General features: G+C 38.6%; 18 pseudogenes; all 18 read right to left on the bottom strand.

Moving 5' to 3' along the window:
• Window positions 1-848: 848 nt before the first annotated feature.
• On the bottom strand, window positions 849-967 carry LOC127963135 (uncharacterized; annotated as a pseudogene).
• Window positions 968-1,188: 221 nt separating this feature from the next.
• On the bottom strand, window positions 1,189-1,307 carry LOC127965091 (uncharacterized; annotated as a pseudogene).
• A 368-nt stretch (window positions 1,308-1,675) lies between these two features.
• Window positions 1,676-1,794, bottom strand: LOC127960280 (uncharacterized; annotated as a pseudogene).
• Window positions 1,795-3,189: 1,395 nt separating this feature from the next.
• LOC127965085 (uncharacterized) lies at window positions 3,190-3,308 on the bottom strand (annotated as a pseudogene).
• Window positions 3,309-3,677: 369 nt separating this feature from the next.
• Window positions 3,678-3,796, bottom strand: LOC127960273 (uncharacterized; annotated as a pseudogene).
• A 1,394-nt stretch (window positions 3,797-5,190) lies between these two features.
• On the bottom strand, window positions 5,191-5,309 carry LOC127962328 (uncharacterized; annotated as a pseudogene).
• A 369-nt stretch (window positions 5,310-5,678) lies between these two features.
• Window positions 5,679-5,797, bottom strand: LOC127964427 (uncharacterized; annotated as a pseudogene).
• A 1,395-nt stretch (window positions 5,798-7,192) lies between these two features.
• On the bottom strand, window positions 7,193-7,311 carry LOC127965082 (uncharacterized; annotated as a pseudogene).
• Window positions 7,312-8,703: 1,392 nt separating this feature from the next.
• LOC127958150 (uncharacterized) lies at window positions 8,704-8,822 on the bottom strand (annotated as a pseudogene).
• A 371-nt stretch (window positions 8,823-9,193) lies between these two features.
• Window positions 9,194-9,312, bottom strand: LOC127958622 (uncharacterized; annotated as a pseudogene).
• A 1,406-nt stretch (window positions 9,313-10,718) lies between these two features.
• Window positions 10,719-10,837, bottom strand: LOC127965076 (uncharacterized; annotated as a pseudogene).
• Window positions 10,838-11,206: 369 nt separating this feature from the next.
• LOC127960268 (uncharacterized) lies at window positions 11,207-11,325 on the bottom strand (annotated as a pseudogene).
• Window positions 11,326-12,724: 1,399 nt separating this feature from the next.
• Window positions 12,725-12,843, bottom strand: LOC127965072 (uncharacterized; annotated as a pseudogene).
• A 369-nt stretch (window positions 12,844-13,212) lies between these two features.
• On the bottom strand, window positions 13,213-13,331 carry LOC127960262 (uncharacterized; annotated as a pseudogene).
• A 1,398-nt stretch (window positions 13,332-14,729) lies between these two features.
• On the bottom strand, window positions 14,730-14,848 carry LOC127958615 (uncharacterized; annotated as a pseudogene).
• Window positions 14,849-16,255: 1,407 nt separating this feature from the next.
• Window positions 16,256-16,374, bottom strand: LOC127965068 (uncharacterized; annotated as a pseudogene).
• Window positions 16,375-16,743: 369 nt separating this feature from the next.
• On the bottom strand, window positions 16,744-16,862 carry LOC127960257 (uncharacterized; annotated as a pseudogene).
• Window positions 16,863-18,261: 1,399 nt separating this feature from the next.
• LOC127958611 (uncharacterized) lies at window positions 18,262-18,380 on the bottom strand (annotated as a pseudogene).
• Between the last annotated feature and the right edge of the window lie 1,140 nt (window positions 18,381-19,520).

Here is a 19,520-nt window from a genome sequence, read left to right as displayed (position 1 = left end):
CTTGGCCTTAGTGCTAAGATTTTCCCATATCCACATTTGTCCGTCACCGCTTTAATAATATCCACAGCTCTCACCTCATTTACGTTCTCCACATTCACAATCACAGTTGCCTCCTTTAAGTATTTCCTTTCACCAAATTTATCTCTTGCATCTTGTTTTTTACCGTGTCCTGCTCGTTGTCGATACTCCAGTCCAGGGTCGTTTGCCATGCGTGTCTCTCCAGCCAGTCCAGTGTCGTTTGCCTTACGTGTCTCTCCAGCCAATCCAGTGTCGTTTGCCATACGTGTCTCTCCAGCCAATCCAGTGTCGTTTGCCATGCGTGTCTCTCCAGCCAGTCCAGTGTCGTTTGCCATGCGTGTTTCTCCAACCAGTCCAGTGTCGTTTGCCAATAATCCATCCATTGTAAAAAAATACAAACAAAAAATTAACCACCCTCCAGCCAGCAAGATGCTGCTGTTAGGTGGTTTAAAACTGAAAAACCACACAAAAAATAAACTAAAAGTCCAAAAACAACTCACAAAACAAACACTAACAGAAAAATCAAAATGGAGGAGAGCCTTCCTCTCCAAACTGCAGCCAACACTTCCTGTAGCTCTCTAGCGCCCTCAGGTTGGTATGGCCGTAAGCGAAGACTGCTGCAAAGAGAGAGCTATTTAAAGATCAGCCTATCTAATCGCCGGTACATTATATAAGTAGGAAAGAAAACCCTAAAGCTTAAAGCACCTGGTATTCCGAGGCGGTCTCCCATCCAGACACTAAACAGGTCCATGACTGCTAAGATTCAAAGAATGGGCATTGACTCTTTTTTTTTTCAAGATTATTATATAATTTGTGAAAAATTTACAAAAATCTTAAAGCAACTGGTATTACCAGGGGGTCTCCCATCCAATTACTAACCAGGCCCAAACCTGCTTAGCTTCCGAGCTTAGACATGATCTGGCATAGCCAGGGTGGTATGGCCATAAGCGAAGACTGCTGCAAAGAGAGAGCTATTTAAAGATCAGTCAATCTAATCGCCGGTACATTATATAATTAGTAATAAATTTCCAATAATATTAGAGCACCTGGTATTACCAGGGGGTCTCCCATCCAAACACTACACAGGTCAATGACTGCTAAGATTCAAAGAATGGGCATTCACTCTTTTTTTTTCAAGATTATTATATAATTTGTGAAAAATTTACAAAAATCTTAAAGCAACTGGTATTACCAGGGGGTCTCCCATCCAATTACTAACCAGGCCCAAACCTGCTTAGCTTCCGAGCTCAGACATGATCTGGCATAGCCAGGGTGGTATGGCCATAAGCGAAGACTGCTGCAAAGAGAGAGCTATTTAAAGATCAGTCAATCTAATCGCCGGTACATTATATAAGTAGGAAAGAAAACCCTAAAGCTTAAAGCACCTGGTATTCCCAGGCGGTCTCCCATCCAAGCACTAACCAGGCCAATACCTGCTAAGATTAAGAGATCGGGCATTGACTCTTTTTTTTTTTTTTTTTTTTTAAGATTATTATATAATTAGTAATAAATTTCCAATAATATTAGAGCACCTGGTATTCCGAGGCGGTCTCCCATCCAGACACTAAACAGGTCCATGACTGCTAAGATTCAAAGAATGGGCATTGACTCTTTTTTTTTTCAAGATTATTATATAATTTGTGAAAAATTTACAAAAATCTTAAAGCAACTGGTATTACCAGGGGGTCTCCCATCCAATTACTAACCAGGCCCAAACCTGCTTAGCTTCCGAGCTCAGACATGATCTGGCATAGACAGGGTGGTATGGCCATAAGCGAAGACTGCTGCAAAGAGAGAGCTATTTAAAGATCAGCCAATCTAATATAAGTAGGAAAGAAAACCCTAAAGCTTAAAGCACCTGGTATTCCCAGGCGGTCTCCCATCCAAGCACTAACCAGGCCAATACCTGCTAAGATTAAGAGATCGGGCATTGACTCTTTTTTTTTTTTTTTTTTTTTTTTTTTAAAGATTATTATATAATTAGTAATAAATTTCCAATAATATTAGAGCACCTGGTTTTCCGAGGCGGTCTCCCATCCAAACACTAAACAGGTCCATAGCTGCTAAGATTCAAAGATTGGGCATTGACTCTTTTTGTTTCGAGATAATTATATAATTAGTACAAATTTCCAAAAATATTACAGCAACTGGTATTCCGAGGCGGTCTCCCATCCAAGCACTAAACAGGTCCATACCTCCTAAGATTCAAAGATTGGGCATTTACTCTTTTTTTTTTTTTTTTTTTGTTGCAAGATTATTATGTAATTAGTAAAAATTGCCAAAAATATTACAGCAACTGGTATTTCCCGGCCGTCTTCCATCCAAGTACTAACCAGGCAAAACCTGCTATTATTCAGAGATCGGGCATTGACTTTTTTTTTTTTTTTCAAGATTATTATATAATTGGTGAAAAATTTCCAAAAATCTTAAAGCAACTGGTATTACCAGGGTGTCTCCCATCCAATTACTAACCAGGCCCATACCTGCTAAGATTCAGATATGGGGCATTGACTCCTTTCTTTTTTTCTTGCAAGATTATTATATAATTTGTGAAAAATTTCCAAAAATCTTAAAGCAACTGGTATTACCAGGGGGTCTGCCATCCAATTACTAACCAGGCCGAAACCTGCTTAGTTTCCGAGCTCAGACATGATCTGGCATAGCCAGGGTGGAATGGCCATAAGCGAAGACTGCTGCAAAGAGAGAGCTATTTAAAGATCAGCCAATCTAATCGCCGGTACATTATACAGGACCAAACCTGCTTAGCTTCCGAGAGCAGACGAGATCAGGCATAGCCAGGTTGTTACGGTCGCAAGCGAAGGATACTGCAAAGAGAAGACTATTTAAAGATCAGCCAATCAAATCGCCCATACATTATATAAGTAGGAATGAAAATCCAAAAGCTTACAGCACATGGTATTCCGAGGCGGTCTCCCATCCAAGCACTAACCAGGCCAATACCTGCTAAGATTAAGAGATCGGCATTGGCTCTTTTTTTTAAGATTATTATATAATTAGTAATAAATTTCCAATAATATTAGAGCACCTGGTATTACCAGGGGGTCTCCCATCCAAACACTACACAGGTCAATGACTGCTAAGATTCAAAGAATGGGCATTCACTCTTTTTTTTTTCAAGATTATTATATAATTTGTGAAAAATTTACAAAAATCTTAAAGCAACTGGTATTACCAGGGGGTCTCCCATCCAATTACTAACCAGGCCCAAACCTGCTTAGCTTCCGAGCTCAGACATGATCTGGCATAGCCAGGGTGGTATGGCCATAAGCGAAGACTGCTGCAAAGAGAGAGCTATTTAAAGATCAGTCAATCTAATCGCCGGTACATTATATAAGTAGGAAAGAAAACCCTAAAGCTTAAAGCACCTGGTATTCCCAGGCGGTCTCCCATCCAAGCACTAACCAGGCCAATACCTGCTAAGATTAAGAGATCGGGCATTGACTCTTTTTTTTTTTTTTTTTTTTTTAAGATTATTATATAATTAGTAATAAATTTCCAATAATATTAGAGCACCTGGTATTCCGAGGCGGTCTCCCATCCAGACACTAAACAGGTCCATGACTGCTAAGATTCAAAGAATGGGCATTGACTCTTTTTTTTTTCAAGATTATTATATAATTTGTGAAAAATTTACAAAAATCTTAAAGCAACTGGTATTACCAGGGGGTCTCCCATCCAATTACTAACCAGGCCCAAACCTGCTTAGCTTCCGAGCTCAGACATGATCTGGCATAGACAGGGTGGTATGGCCATAAGCGAAGACTGCTGCAAAGAGAGAGCTATTTAAAGATCAGCCAATCTAATATAAGTAGGAAAGAAAACCCTAAAGCTTAAAGCACCTGGTATTCCCAGGCGGTCTCCCATCCAAGCACTAACCAGGCCAATACCTGCTAAGATTAAGAGATCGGGCATTGACTCTTTTTTTTTTTTTTTTTTTTTTTTTAAAGATTATTATATAATTAGTAATAAATTTCCAATAATATTAGAGCACCTGGTTTTCCGAGGCGGTCTCCCATCCAAACACTAAACAGGTCCATAGCTGCTAAGATTCAAAGATTGGGCATTGACTCTTTTTGTTTCAAGATAATTATATAATTAGTACAAATTTCCAAAAATATTACAGCAACTGGTATTCCGAGGCGGTCTCCCATCCAAGCACTAAACAGGTCCATACCTCCTAAGATTCAAAGATTGGGCATTTACTCTTTTTTTTTTTTTTTTTTTGTTGCAAGATTATTATGTAATTAGTAAAAATTGCCAAAAATATTACAGCAACTGGTATTTCCCGGCCGTCTTCCATCCAAGTACTAACCAGGCAAAACCTGCTATTATTCAGAGATCGGGCATTGACTTTTTTTTTTTTTTTCAAGATTATTATATAATTGGTGAAAAATTTCCAAAAATCTTAAAGCAACTGGTATTACCAGGGTGTCTCCCATCCAATTACTAACCAGGCCCATACCTGCTAAGATTCAGATATGGGGCATTGACTCCTTTCTTTTTTTCTTGCAAGATTATTATATAATTTGTGAAAAATTTCCAAAAATCTTAAAGCAACTGGTATTACCAGGGGGTCTGCCATCCAATTACTAACCAGGCCGAAACCTGCTTAGTTTCCGAGCTCAGACATGATCTGGCATAGCCAGGGTGGAATGGCCATAAGCGAAGACTGCTGCAAAGAGAGAGCTATTTAAAGATCAGCCAATCTAATCGCCGGTACATTATACAGGACCAAACCTGCTTAGCTTCCGAGAGCAGACGAGATCAGGCATAGCCAGGTTGTTACGGTCGCAAGCGAAGGATACTGCAAAGAGAAGACTATTTAAAGATCAGCCAATCAAATCGCCCATACATTATATAAGTAGGAATGAAAATCCAAAAGCTTACAGCACATGGTATTCCGAGGCGGTCTCCCATCCAAGCACTAACCAGGCCAATACCTGCTAAGATTAAGAGATCGGCATTGGCTCTTTTTTTTTAAGATTATTATATAATTAGTAATAAATTTCCAATAATATTAGAGCACCTGGTATAACCAGGGGGTCTCCCATCCAAACACTACACAGGTCAATGACTGCTAAGATTCAAAGATTGGGCATTCACTCTTTTTTTTTTCAAGATTATTATATAATTTGTGAAAAATTTACAAAAATCTTAAAGCAACTGGTATTACCAGGGGGTCTCCCATCCAACTACTAACCAGGCCCAAACCTGCTTAGCTTCCGAGCTCAGACATGATCTGGCATAGCCAGGGTGGTATAGCCATAAGCGAAGACTGCTGCAAAGAGAGAGCTATTTAAAGATCAGTCAATCTAATCGCCGGTACATTATATAAGTAGGAAAGAAAACCCTAAAGCTTAAAGCACCTGGTATTCCCAGGCGGTCTCCCATCCAAGCACTAACCAGGCCAATACCTGCTAAGATTAAGAGATCGGGCATTGACTCTTTTTTTTTTTTTTTTTTTTTTAAGATTATTATATAATTAGTAATAAATTTCCAATAATATTAGAGCACCTGGTATTCCGAGGCGGTCTCCCATCCAGACACTAAACAGGTCCATGACTGCTAAGATTCAAAGAATGGGCATTGACTCTTTTTTTTTTCAAGATTATTATATAATTTGTGAAAAATTTACAAAAATCTTAAAGCAACTGGTATTACCAGGGGGTCTCCCATCCAATTACTAACCAGGCCCAAACCTGCTTAGCTTCCGAGCTCAGACATGATATGGCATAGACAGGGTGGTATGGCCATAAGCGAAGACTGCTGCAAAGAGAGAGCTATTTAAAGATCAGCCAATCTAATATAAGTAGGAAAGAAAACCCTAAAGCTTAAAGCACCTGGTATTCCCAGGCGGTCTCCCATCCAAGCACTAACCAGGCCAATACCTGCTAAGATTAAGAGATCGGGCATTGACTCTTTTTTTTTTTTTTTTTTTTTTTTTTTAAAGATTATTATATAATTAGTAATAAATTTCCAATAATATTAGAGCACCTGGTTTTCCGAGGCGGTCTCCCATCCAAACACTAAACAGGTCCATAGCTGCTAAGATTCAAAGATTGGGCATTGACTCTTTTTGTTTCGAGATAATTATATAATTAGTACAAATTTCCAAAAATATTACAGCAACTGGTATTCCGAGGCGGTCTCCCATCCAAGCACTAAACAGGTCCATACCTCCTAAGATTCAAAGATTGGGCATTTACTCTTTTTTTTTTTTTTTTTTGTTGCAAGATTATTATGTAATTAGTAAAAATTGCCAAAAATATTACAGCAACTGGTATTTCCCGGCCGTCTTCCATCCAAGTACTAACCAGGCAAAACCTGCTATTATTCAGAGATCGGGCATTGACTTTTTTTTTTTTTTTCAAGATTATTATATAATTGGTGAAAAATTTCCAAAAATCTTAAAGCAACTGGTATTACCAGGGTGTCTCCCATCCAATTACTAACCAGGCCCATACCTGCTAAGATTCAGATATGGGGCATTGACTCCTTTCTTTTTTTCTTGCAAGATTATTATATAATTTGTGAAAAATTTCCAAAAATCTTAAAGCAACTGGTATTACCAGGGGGTCTGCCATCCAATTACTAACCAGGCCGAAACCTGCTTAGTTTCCGAGCTCAGACATGATCTGGCATAGCCAGGGTGGAATGGCCATAAGCGAAGACTGCTGCAAAGAGAGAGCTATTTAAAGATCAGCCAATCTAATCGCCGGTACATTATACAGGACCAAACCTGCTTAGCTTCCGAGAGCAGACGAGATCAGGCATAGCCAGGTTGTTACGGTCGCAAGCGAAGGATACTGCAAAGAGAAGACTATTTAAAGATCAGCCAATCAAATCGCCCATACATTATATAAGTAGGAATGAAAATCCAAAAGCTTACAGCACATGGTATTCCGAGGCGGTCTCCCATCCAAGCACTAACCAGGCCAATACCTGCTAAGATTAAGAGATCGGCATTGGCTCTTTTTTTTTAAGATTATTATATAATTAGTAATAAATTTCCAATAATATTAGAGCACCTGGTATTACCAGGGGGTCTCCCATCCAAACACTACACAGGTCAATGACTGCTAAGATTCAAAGAATGGGCATTCACTCTTTTTTTTTTCAAGATTATTATATAATTTGTGAAAAATTTACAAAAATCTTAAAGCAACTGGTATTACCAGGGGGTCTCCCATCCAATTACTAACCAGGCCCAAACCTGCTTAGCTTCCGAGCTCAGACATGATCTGGCATAGCCAGGGTGGTATGGCCATAAGCGAAGACTGCTGCAAAGAGAGAGCTATTTAAAGATCAGCCAATCTAATATAAGTAGGAAAGAAAACCCTAAAGCTTAAAGCACCTGGTATTCCCAGGCGGTCTCCCATCCAAGCACTAACCAGGCCAATACCTGCTAAGATTAAGAGATCGGGCATTGACTCTTTTTTTTTTTTTTTTTTTTTTTTTAAAGATTATTATATAATTAGTAATAAATTTCCAATAATATTAGAGCACCTGGTTTTCCGAGGCGGTCTCCCATCCAAACACTAAACAGGTCCATAGCTGCTAAGATTCAAAGATTGGGCATTGACTCTTTTTGTTTCAAGATAATTATATAATTAGTACAAATTTCCAAAAATATTACAGCAACTGGTATTCCGAGGCGGTCTCCCATCCAAGCACTAAACAGGTCCATACCTCCTAAGATTCAAAGATTGGGCATTTACTCTTTTTTTTTTTTTTTTTGTTGCAAGATTATTATGTAATTAGTAAAAATTGCCAAAAATATTACAGCAACTGGTATTTCCCGGCCGTCTTCCATCCAAGTACTAACCAGGCAAAACCTGCTATTATTCAGAGATCGGGCATTGACTTTTTTTTTTTTTTTCAAGATTATTATATAATTGGTGAAAAATTTCCAAAAATCTTAAAGCAACTGGTATTACCAGGGTGTCTCCCATCCAATTACTAACCAGGCCCATACCTGCTAAGATTCAGATATGGGGCATTGACTCCTTTCTTTTTTTCTTGCAAGATTATTATATAATTTGTGAAAAATTTCCAAAAATCTTAAAGCAACTGGTATTACCAGGGGGTCTGCCATCCAATTACTAACCAGGCCGAAACCTGCTTAGTTTCCGAGCTCAGACATGATCTGGCATAGCCAGGGTGGAATGGCCATAAGCGAAGACTGCTGCAAAGAGAGAGCTATTTAAAGATCAGCCAATCTAATCGCCGGTACATTATACAGGACCAAACCTGCTTAGCTTCCGAGAGCAGACGAGATCAGGCATAGCCAGGTTGTTACGGTCGCAAGCGAAGGATACTGCAAAGAGAAGACTATTTAAAGATCAGCCAATCAAATCGCCCATACATTATATAAGTAGGAATGAAAATCCAAAAGCTTACAGCACATGGTATTCCGAGGCGGTCTCCCATCCAAGCACTAACCAGGCCAATACCTGCTAAGATTAAGAGATCGGCATTGGCTCTTTTTTTTTAAGATTATTATATAATTAGTAATAAATTTCCAATAATATTAGAGCACCTGGTATTACCAGGGGGTCTCCCATCCAAACACTACACAGGTCAATGACTGCTAAGATTCAAAGATTGGGCATTCACTCTTTTTTTTTTCAAGATTATTATATAATTTGTGAAAAATTTACAAAAATCTTAAAGCAACTGGTATTACCAGGGGGTCTCCCATCCAACTACTAACCAGGCCCAAACCTGCTTAGCTTCCGAGCTCAGACATGATCTGGCATAGCCAGGGTGGTATAGCCATAAGAGAAGACTGCTGCAAAGAGAGAGCTATTTAAAGATCAGTCAATCTAATCGCCGGTACATTATATAAGTAGGAAAGAAAACCCTAAAGCTTAAAGCACCTGGTATTCCCAGGCGGTCTCCCATCCAAGCACTAACCAGGACAATACCTGCTAAGATTAAGAGATCGGGCATTGACTCTTTTTTTTTTTTTTTTTTTTTTTTAAGATTATTATATAATTAGTAATACATTTCCAATAATATTAGAGCACCTGGTATTCCGAGGCGGTCTCCCATCCAGACACTAAACAGGTCCATGACTGCTAAGATTCAAAGAATGGGCATTGACTCTTTTTTTTTTCAAGATTATTATATAATTTGTGAAAAATTTACAAAAATCTTAGAGCAACTGGTATTACCAGGGGGTCTCCCATCCAATTACTAACCAGGCCCAAACCTGCTTAGCTTCCGAGCTCAGACATGATCTGGCATAGCCAGGGTGGTATGGCCATAAGCGAACACTGCTGCAAAGAGAGAGCTATTTAAAGATCAGCCAATCTAATCGCCGGTACATTATATAAGTAGGAAAGAAAACCCTAAAGCTTAAAGCACCTGGTATTCCCAGGCGGTCTCCCATCCAAGCACTAACCAGGCCAATACCTGCTAAGATTAAGAGATCGGGCTTTGACTCTTTTTTTTTTTTTTTTTTTTTTTAAAGATTATTATATAATTAGTAATGAATTTCCAATAATATTAGAGCACCTGGTTTTCCGAGGCGGTCTCCCATCCAAACACTAAACAGGTCCATAGCTGCTAAGATTCAAAGATTGGGCATTGACTCTTTTTGTTTCAAGATAATTATATAATTAGTACAAATTTCCAAAAATATTACAGCAACTGGTATTCCGAGGCGGTCTCCCATCCAAGCACTAAACAGGTCCATACCTCCTAAGATTCAAAGATTGGGCATTTACTCTTTTTTTTTTTTTTTTTGTTGCAAGATTATTATGTAATTAGTAAAAATTGCCAAAAATATTACAGCAACTGGTATTTCCCGGCCGTCTTCCATCCAAGTACTAACCAGGCAAAACCTGCTATTATTCAGAGATCGGGCATTGACTTTTTTTTTTTTTTTTCAAGATTATTATATAATTTGTGAAAAATTTCCAAAAATCTTAAAGCAACTGGTATTACCAGGGTGTCTCCCATCCAATTACTAACCAGGCCCATACATGCTAAGATTCAGATATGGGGCATTGACTCCTTTCTTTTTTTCTTGCAAGATTATTATATAATTTGTGAAAAATTTCCCAAAATCTTAAAGCAACTGGTATTACCAGGGGGTCTGCCATCCAATTACTAACCAGGCCGAAACCTGCTTAGTTTCCGAGCTCAGACATGATCTGGCATAGCCAGGGTGGAATGGCCATAAGCGAAGACTGCTGCAAAGAGAGAGCTATTTAAAGATCAGCCAATCTAATCGCCGGTACATTATACAGGACCAAACCTGCTTAGCTTCCGAGAGCAGACGAGATCAGGCATAGCCAGGTTGTTACGGTCGCAAGCGAAGGATACTGCAAAGAGAAGACTATTTAAAGATCAGCCAATCAAATCGCCCATACATTATATAAGTAGGAATGAAAATCCAAAAGCTTACAGCACCTGGTATTCCGAGGCGGTCTCCCATCCAAGCACTAACCAGGCCAATACCTGCTAAGATTAAGAGATCGGGCATTGGCTCTTTTTTTTTAAGATTATTATATAATTAGTAATAAATTTCCAATAATATTAGAGCACCTGGTATTACCAGGGGGTCTCCCATCCAAACACTACACAGGTCAATGACTGCTAAGATTCAAAGAATGGGCATTCACTCTTTTTTTTTTCAAGATTATTATATAATTTGTGAAAAATTTACAAAAATCTTAAAGCAACTGGTATTACCAGGGGGTCTCCCATCCAATTACTAACCAGGCCCAAACCTGCTTAGCTTCCGAGCTCAGACATGATCTGGCATAGCCAGGGTGGTATGGCCATAAGCGAAGACTGCTGCAAAGAGAGAGCTATTTAAAGATCAGTCAATCTAATCGCCGGTACATTATATAAGTAGGAAAGAAAACCCTAAAGCTTAAAGCACCTGGTATTCCCAGGCGGTCTCCCATCCAAGCACTAACCAGGCCAATACCTGCTAAGATTAAGAGATCGGGCATTGACTCTTTTTTTTTTTTTTTTTTTTTTAAGATTATTATATAATTAGTAATAAATTTCCAATAATATTAGAGCACCTGGTATTCCGAGGCGGTCTCCCATCCAGACACTAAACAGGTCCATGACTGCTAAGATTCAAAGAATGGGCATTGACTCTTTTTTTTTTCAAGATTATTATATAATTTGTGAAAAATTTACAAAAATCTTAAAGCAACTGGTATTACCAGGGGGTCTCCCATCCAATTACTAACCAGGCCCAAACCTGCTTAGCTTCCGAGCTCAGACATGATCTGGCATAGACAGGGTGGTATGGCCATAAGCGAAGACTGCTGCAAAGAGAGAGCTATTTAAAGATCAGCCAATCTAATATAAGTAGGAAAGAAAACCCTAAAGCTTAAAGCACCTGGTATTCCCAGGCGGTCTCCCATCCAAGCACTAACCAGACCAATACCTGCTAAGATTAAGAGATCGGGCATTGACTCTTTTTTTTTTTTTTTTTTTTTTTTTTTTAAAGATTATTATATAATTAGTAATAAATTTCCAATAATATTAGAGCACCTGGTTTTCCGAGGCGGTCTCCCATCCAAACACTAAACAGGTCCATAGCTGCTAAGATTCAAAGATTGGGCATTGACTCTTTTTGTTTCAAGATAATTATATAATTAGTACAAATTTCCAAAAATATTACAGCAACTGGTATTCCGAGGCGGTCTCCCATCCAAGCACTAAACAGGTCCATACCTCCTAAGATTCAAAGATTGGGCATTTACTCTTTTTTTTTTTTTTTTTTTGTTGCAAGATTATTATGTAATTAGTAAAAATTGCCAAAAATATTACAGCAACTGGTATTTCCCGGCCGTCTTCCATCCAAGTACTAACCAGGCAAAACCTGCTATTATTCAGAGATCGGGCATTGACTTTTTTTTTTTTTTTTCAAGATTATTATATAATTGGTGAAAAATTTCCAAAAATCTTAAAGCAACTGGTATTACCAGGGTGTCTCCCATCCAATTACTAACCAGGCCCATACCTGCTAAGATTCAGATATGGGGCATTGACTCCTTTCTTTTTTTCTTGCAAGATTATTATATAATTTGTGAAAAATTTCCAAAAATCTTAAAGCAACTGGTATTACCAGGGGGTCTGCCATCCAATTACTAACCAGGCCGAAACCTGCTTAGTTTCCGAGCTCAGACATGATCTGGCATAGCCAGGGTGGAATGGCCATAAGCGAAGACTGCTGCAAAGAGAGAGCTATTTAAAGATCAGCCAATCTAATCGCCGGTACATTATACAGGACCAAACCTGCTTAGCTTCCGAGAGCAGACGAGATCAGGCATAGCCAGGTTGTTACGGTCGCAAGCGAAGGATACTGCAAAGAGAAGACTATTTAAAGATCAGCCAATCAAATCGCCCATACATTATATAAGTAGGAATGAAAATCCAAAAGCTTACAGCACCTGGTATTCCGAGGCGGTCTCCCATCCAAGCACTAACCAGGCCAATACCTGCTAAGATTAAGAGATCGGGCATTGGCTCTTTTTTTTTAAGATTATTATATAATTAGTAATAAATTTCCAATAATATTAGAGCACCTGGTATTACCAGGGGGTCTCCCATCCAAACACTACACAGGTCAATGACTGCTAAGATTCAAAGAATGGGCATTCACTCTTTTTTTTTTCAAGATTATTATATAATTTGTGAAAAATTTACAAAAATCTTAAAGCAACTGGTATTACCAGGGGGTCTCCCATCCAATTACTAACCAGGCCCAAACCTGCTTAGCTTCCGAGCTCAGACATGATCTGGCATAGCCAGGGTGGTATGGCCATAAGCGAAGACTGCTGCAAAGAGAGAGCTATTTAAAGATCAGTCAATCTAATCGCCGGTACATTATATAAGTAGGAAAGAAAACCCTAAAGCTTAAAGCACCTGGTATTCCCAGGCGGTCTCCCATCCAAGCACTAACCAGGCCAATACCTGCTAAGATTAAGAGATCGGGCATTGACTCTTTTTTTTTTTTTTTTTTTTTTAAGATTATTATATAATTAGTAATAAATTTCCAATAATATTAGAGCACCTGGTATTCCGAGGCGGTCTCCCATCCAGACACTAAACAGGTCCATGACTGCTAAGATTCAAAGAATGGGCATTGACTCTTTTTTTTTTCAAGATTATTATATAATTTGTGAAAAATTTACAAAAATCTTAAAGCAACTGGTATTACCAGGGGGTCTCCCATCCAATTACTAACCAGGCCCAAACCTGCTTAGCTTCCGAGCTCAGACATGATCTGGCATAGACAGGGTGGTATGGCCATAAGCGAAGACTGCTGCAAAGAGAGAGCTATTTAAAGATCAGCCAATCTAATATAAGTAGGAAAGAAAACCCTAAAGCTTAAAGCACCTGGTATTCCCAGGCGGTCTCCCATCCAAGCACTAACCAGACCAATACCTGCTAAGATTAAGAGATCGGGCATTGACTCTTTTTTTTTTTTTTTTTTTTTTTTTTTTAAAGATTATTATATAATTAGTAATAAATTTCCAATAATATTAGAGCACCTGGTTTTCCGAGGCGGTCTCCCATCCAAACACTAAACAGGTCCATAGCTGCTAAGATTCAAAGATTGGGCATTGACTCTTTTTGTTTCAAGATAATTATATAATTAGTACAAATTTCCAAAAATATTACAGCAACTGGTATTCCGAGGCGGTCTCCCATCCAAGCACTAAACAGGTCCATACCTCCTAAGATTCAAAGATTGGGCATTTACTCTTTTTTTTTTTTTTTTTTTGTTGCAAGATTATTATGTAATTAGTAAAAATTGCCAAAAATATTACAGCAACTGGTATTTCCCGGCCGTCTTCCATCCAAGTACTAACCAGGCAAAACCTGCTATTATTCAGAGATCGGGCATTGACTTTTTTTTTTTTTTTTCAAGATTATTATATAATTGGTGAAAAATTTCCAAAAATCTTAAAGCAACTGGTATTACCAGGGTGTCTCCCATCCAATTACTAACCAGGCCCATACCTGCTAAGATTCAGATATGGGGCATTGACTCCTTTCTTTTTTTCTTGCAAGATTATTATATAATTTGTGAAAAATTTCCAAAAATCTTAAAGCAACTGGTATTACCAGGGGGTCTGCCATCCAATTACTAACCAGGCCGAAACCTGCTTAGTTTCCGAGCTCAGACATGATCTGGCATAGCCAGGGTGGAATGGCCATAAGCGAAGACTGCTGCAAAGAGAGAGCTATTTAAAGATCAGCCAATCTAATCGCCGGTACATTATACAGGACCAAACCTGCTTAGCTTCCGAGAGCAGACGAGATCAGGCATAGCCAGGTTGTTACGGTCGCAAGCGAAGGATACTGCAAAGAGAAGACTATTTAAAGATCAGCCAATCAAATCGCCCATACATTATATAAGTAGGAATGAAAATCCAAAAGCTTACAGCACATGGTATTCCGAGGCGGTCTCCCATCCAAGCACTAACCAGGCCAATACCTGCTAAGATTAAGAGATCGGCATTGGCTCTTTTTTTTTAAGATTATTATATAATTAGTAATAAATTTCCAATAATATTAGAGCACCTGGTATTACCAGGGGGTCTCCCATCCAAACACTACACAGGTCAATGACTGCTAAGATTCAAAGATTGGGCATTCACTCTTTTTTTTTTCAAGATTATTATATAATTTGTGAAAAATTTACAAAAATCTTAGAGCAACTGGTATTACCAGGGGGTCTCCCATCCAATTACTAACCAGGCCCAAACCTGCTTAGCTTCCGAGCTCAGACATGATCTGGCATAGCCAGGGTGGTATGGCCATAAGCGAACACTGCTGCAAAGAGAGAGCTATTTAAAGATCAGCCAATCTAATCGCCGGTACATTATATAAGTAGGAAAGAAAACCCTAAAGCTTAAAGCACCTGGTATTCCCAGGCGGTCTCCCATCCAAGCACTAACCAGGCCAATACCTGCTAAGATTAAGAGATCGGGCATTGACTCTTTTTTTTTTTTTTTTTTTTTAAAGATTATTATATAATTAGTAATGAATTTCCAATAATATTAGAGCACCTGGTTTTCCGAGGCGGTCTCCCATCCAAACACTAAACAGGTCCATAGCTGCTAAGATTCAAAGATTGGGCATTGACTCTTTTTGTTTCAAGATAATTATATAATTAGTACAAATTTCCAAAAATATTACAGCAACTGGTATTCCGAGGCGGTCTCCCATCCAAGCACTAAACAGGTCCATACCTCCTAAGATTCAAAGATTGGGCATTTACTCTTTTTTTTTTTTTTTTTTTTGTTGCAAGATTATTATGTAATTAGTAAAAATTGCCAAAAATATTACAGCAACTGGTATTTCCCGGCCGTCTTCCATCCAAGTACTAACCAGGCAAAACCTGCTATTATTCAGAGATCGGGCATTGACTTTTTTTTTTTTTTTTCAAGATTATTATATAATTGGTGAAAAATTTCCAAAAATCTTAAAGCAACTGGTATTACCAGGGTGTCTCCCATCCAATTACTAACCAGGCCCATACCTGCTAAGATTCAGATATGGGGCATTGACTCCTTTCTTTTTTTCTTGCAAGATTATTATATAATTTGTGAAAAATTTCCAAAAATCTTAAAGCAACTGGTATTACCAGGGGGTCTGCCATCCAATTACTAACCAGGCCGAAACCTGCTTAGTTTCCGAGCTCAGACATGATCTGGCATAGCCAGGGTGGAATGGCCATAAGCGAAGACTGCTGCAAAGAGAGAGCTATTTAAAGATCAGCCAATCTAATCGCCGGTACATTATACAGGACCAAACCTGCTTAGCTTCCGAGAGCAGACGAGATCAGGCATAGCCAGGTTGTTACGGTCGCAAGCGAAGGATACTGCAAAGAGAAGACTATTTAAAGATCAGCCAATCAAATCGCCCATACATTATATAAGTAGGAATGAAAATCCAAAAGCTTACAGCACCTGGTATTCCGAGGCGGTCTCCCATCCAAGCACTAACCAGGCCAATACCTGCTAAGATTAAGAGATCGGGCATTGGCTCTTTTTTTTTAAGATTATTATATAATTAGTAATAAATTTCCAATAATATTAGAGCACCTGGTATTACCAGGGGGTCTCCCATCCAAACACTACACAGGTCAATGACTGCTAAGATTCAAAGAATGGGCATTCACTCTTTTTTTTTTCAAGATTATTATATAATTTGTGAAAAATTTACAAAAATCTTAAAGCAACTGGTATTACCAGGGGGTCTCCCATCCAATTACTAACCAGGCCCAAACCTGCTTAGCTTCCGAGCTCAGACATGATCTGGCATAGCCAGGGTGGTATGGCCATAAGCGAAGACTGCTGCAAAGAGAGAGCTATTTAAAGATCAGTCAATCTAATCGCCGGTACATTATATAAGTAGGAAAGAAAACCCTAAAGCTTAAAGCACCTGGTATTCCCAGGCGGTCTCCCATCCAAGCACTAACCAGGCCAATACCTGCTAAGATTAAGAGATCGGGCATTGACTCTTTTTTTTTTTTTTTTTTTTTTAAGATTATTATATAATTAGTAATAAATTTCCAATAATATTAGAGCACCTGGTATTCCGAGGCGGTCTCCCATCCAGACACTAAACAGGTCCATGACTGCTAAGATTCAAAGAATGGGCATTGACTCTTTTTTTTTTCAAGATTATTATATAATTTGTGAAAAATTTAAAAAAATCTTAAAGCAACTGGTATTACCAGGGGGTCTCCCATCCAATTACTAACCAGGCCCAAACCTGCTTAGCTTCCGAGCTCAGACATGATCTGGCATAGACAGGGTGGTATGGCCATAAGCGAAGACTGCTGCAAAGAGAGAGCTATTTAAAGATCAGCCAATCTAATATAAGTAGGAAAGAAAACCCTAAAGCTTAAAGCACCTGGTATTCCCAGGCGGTCTCCCATCCAAGCACTAACCAGACCAATACCTGCTAAGATTAAGAGATCGGGCATTGACTCTTTTTTTTTTTTTTTTTTTTTTTTTTTTTAAAGATTATTATATAATTAGTAATAAATTTCCAATAATATTAGAGCACCTGGTTTTCCGAGGCGGTCTCCCATCCAAACACTAAACAGGTCCATAGCTGCTAAGATTCAAAGATTGGGCATTGACTCTTTTTGTTTCAAGATAATTATATAATTAGTACAAATTTCCAAAAATATTACAGCAACTGGTATTCCGAGGCGGTCTCCCATCCAAGCACTAAACAGGTCCATACCTCCTAAGATTCAAAGATTGGGCATTTACTCTTTTTTTTTTTTTTTTTTTGTTGCAAGATTATTATGTAATTAGTAAAAATTGCCAAAAATATTACAGCAACTGGTATTTCCCGGCCGTCTTCCATCCAAGTACTAACCAGGCAAAACCTGCTATTATTCAGAGATCGGGCATTGACTTTTTTTTTTTTTTTTCAAGATTATTATATAATTGGTGAAAAATTTCCAAAAATCTTAAAGCAACTGGTATTACCAGGGTGTCTCCCATCCAATTACTAACCAGGCCCATACCTGCTAAGATTCAGATATGGGGCATTGACTCCTTTCTTTTTTTCTTGCAAGATTATTATATAATTTGTGAAAAATTTCCAAAAATCTTAAAGCAACTGGTATTACCAGGGGGTCTGCCATCCAATTACTAACCAGGCCGAAACCTGCTTAGTTTCCGAGCTCAGACATGATCTGGCATAGCCAGGGTGGAATGGCCATAAGCGAAGACTGCTGCAAAGAGAGAGCTATTTAAAGATCAGCCAATCTAATCGCCGGTACATTATACAGGACCAAACCTGCTTAGCTTCCGAGAGCAGACGAGATCAGGCATAGCCAGGTTGTTACGGTCGCAAGCGAAGGATACTGCAAAGAGAAGACTATTTAAAGATCAGCCAATCAAATCGCCCATACATTATATAAGTAGGAATGAAAATCCAAAAGCTTACAGCACATGGTATTCCGAGGCAGTCTCCCATCCAAGCACTAACCAGGCCAATACCTGCTAAGATTAAGAGATCGGCATTGGCTCTTTTTTTTTAAGATTATTATATAATTAGTAATAAATTTCCAATAATATTAGAGCACCTGGTATTACCAGGGGGTCTCCCATCCAAACACTACACAGGTCAATGACTGCTAAGATTCAAAGATTGGGCATTCACTCTTTTTTTTTTCAAGATTATTATATAATTTGTGAAAAATTTACAAAAATCTTAGAGCAACTGGTATTACCAGGGGGTCTCCCATCCAATTACTAACCAGGCCCAAACCTGCTTAGCTTCCGAGCTCAGACATGATCTGGCATAGCCAGGGTGGTATGGCCATAAGCGAACACTGCTGCAAAGAGAGAGCTATTTAAAGATCAGCCAATCTAATCGCCGGTACATTATATAAGTAGGAAAGAAAACCCTAAAGCTTAAAGCACCTGGTATTCCCAGGCGGTCTCCCATCCAAGCACTAACCAGGCCAATACCTGCTAAGATTAAGAGATCGGGCATTGACTCTTTTTTTTTTTTTTTTTTTTTTAAAGATTATTATATAATTAGTAATGAATTTCCAATAATATTAGAGCACCTGGTTTTCCGAGGCGGTCTCCCATCCAAACACTAAACAGGTCCATAGCTGCTAAGATTCAAAGATTGGGCATTGACTCTTTTTGTTTCAAGATAATTATATAATTAGTACAAATTTCCAAAAATATTACAGCAACTGGTATTCCGAGGCGGTCTCCCATCCAAGCACTAAACAGGTCCATACCTCCTAAGATTCAAAGATTGGGCATTTACTCTTTTTTTTTTTTTTGTTGTTGCAAGATTATTATGTAATTAGTAAAAATTGCCAAAAATATTACAGCAACTGGTATTTCCCGGCCGTCTTCCATCCAAGTACTAACCAGGCAAAACCTGCTATTATTCAGAGATCGGGCATTGACTTTTTTTTTTTTTTTCAAGATTATTATATAATTTGTGAAAAATTTCCAAAAATCTTAAAGCAACTGGTATTACCAGGGTGTCTCCCATCCAATTACTAACCAGGCCCATACATGCTAAGATTCAGATATGGGGCATTGACTCCTTTCTTTTTTTCTTGCAAGATTATTATATAATTTGTGAAAAATTTCCCAAAATCTTAAAGCAACTGGTATTACCAGGGGGTCTGCCATCCAATTACTAACCAGGCCGAAACCTGCTTAGTTTCCGAGCTCAGACATGATCTGGCATAGCCAGGGTGGAATGGCCATAAGCGAAGACTGCTGCAAAGAGAGAGCTATTTAAAGATCAGCCAATCTAATCGCCGGTACATTATACAGGACCAAACCTGCTTAGCTTCCGAGAGCAGACGAGATCAGGCATAGCCAGGTTGTTACGGTCGCAAGCGAAGGATACTGCAAAGAGAAGACTATTTAAAGATCAGCCAATCAAATCGCCCATACATTATATAAGTAGGAATGAAAATCCAAAAGCTTACA

Source organism: Carassius gibelio, chromosome A3 (genome assembly GCF_023724105.1).
Source record: "Carassius gibelio isolate Cgi1373 ecotype wild population from Czech Republic chromosome A3, carGib1.2-hapl.c, whole genome shotgun sequence".
Taxonomy (NCBI): Eukaryota; Metazoa; Chordata; class Actinopteri; order Cypriniformes; family Cyprinidae; genus Carassius; species Carassius gibelio.
Note: the sequence above shows the minus strand (reverse complement) of the source record. Positions and strands in the feature narration are given on the sequence as shown.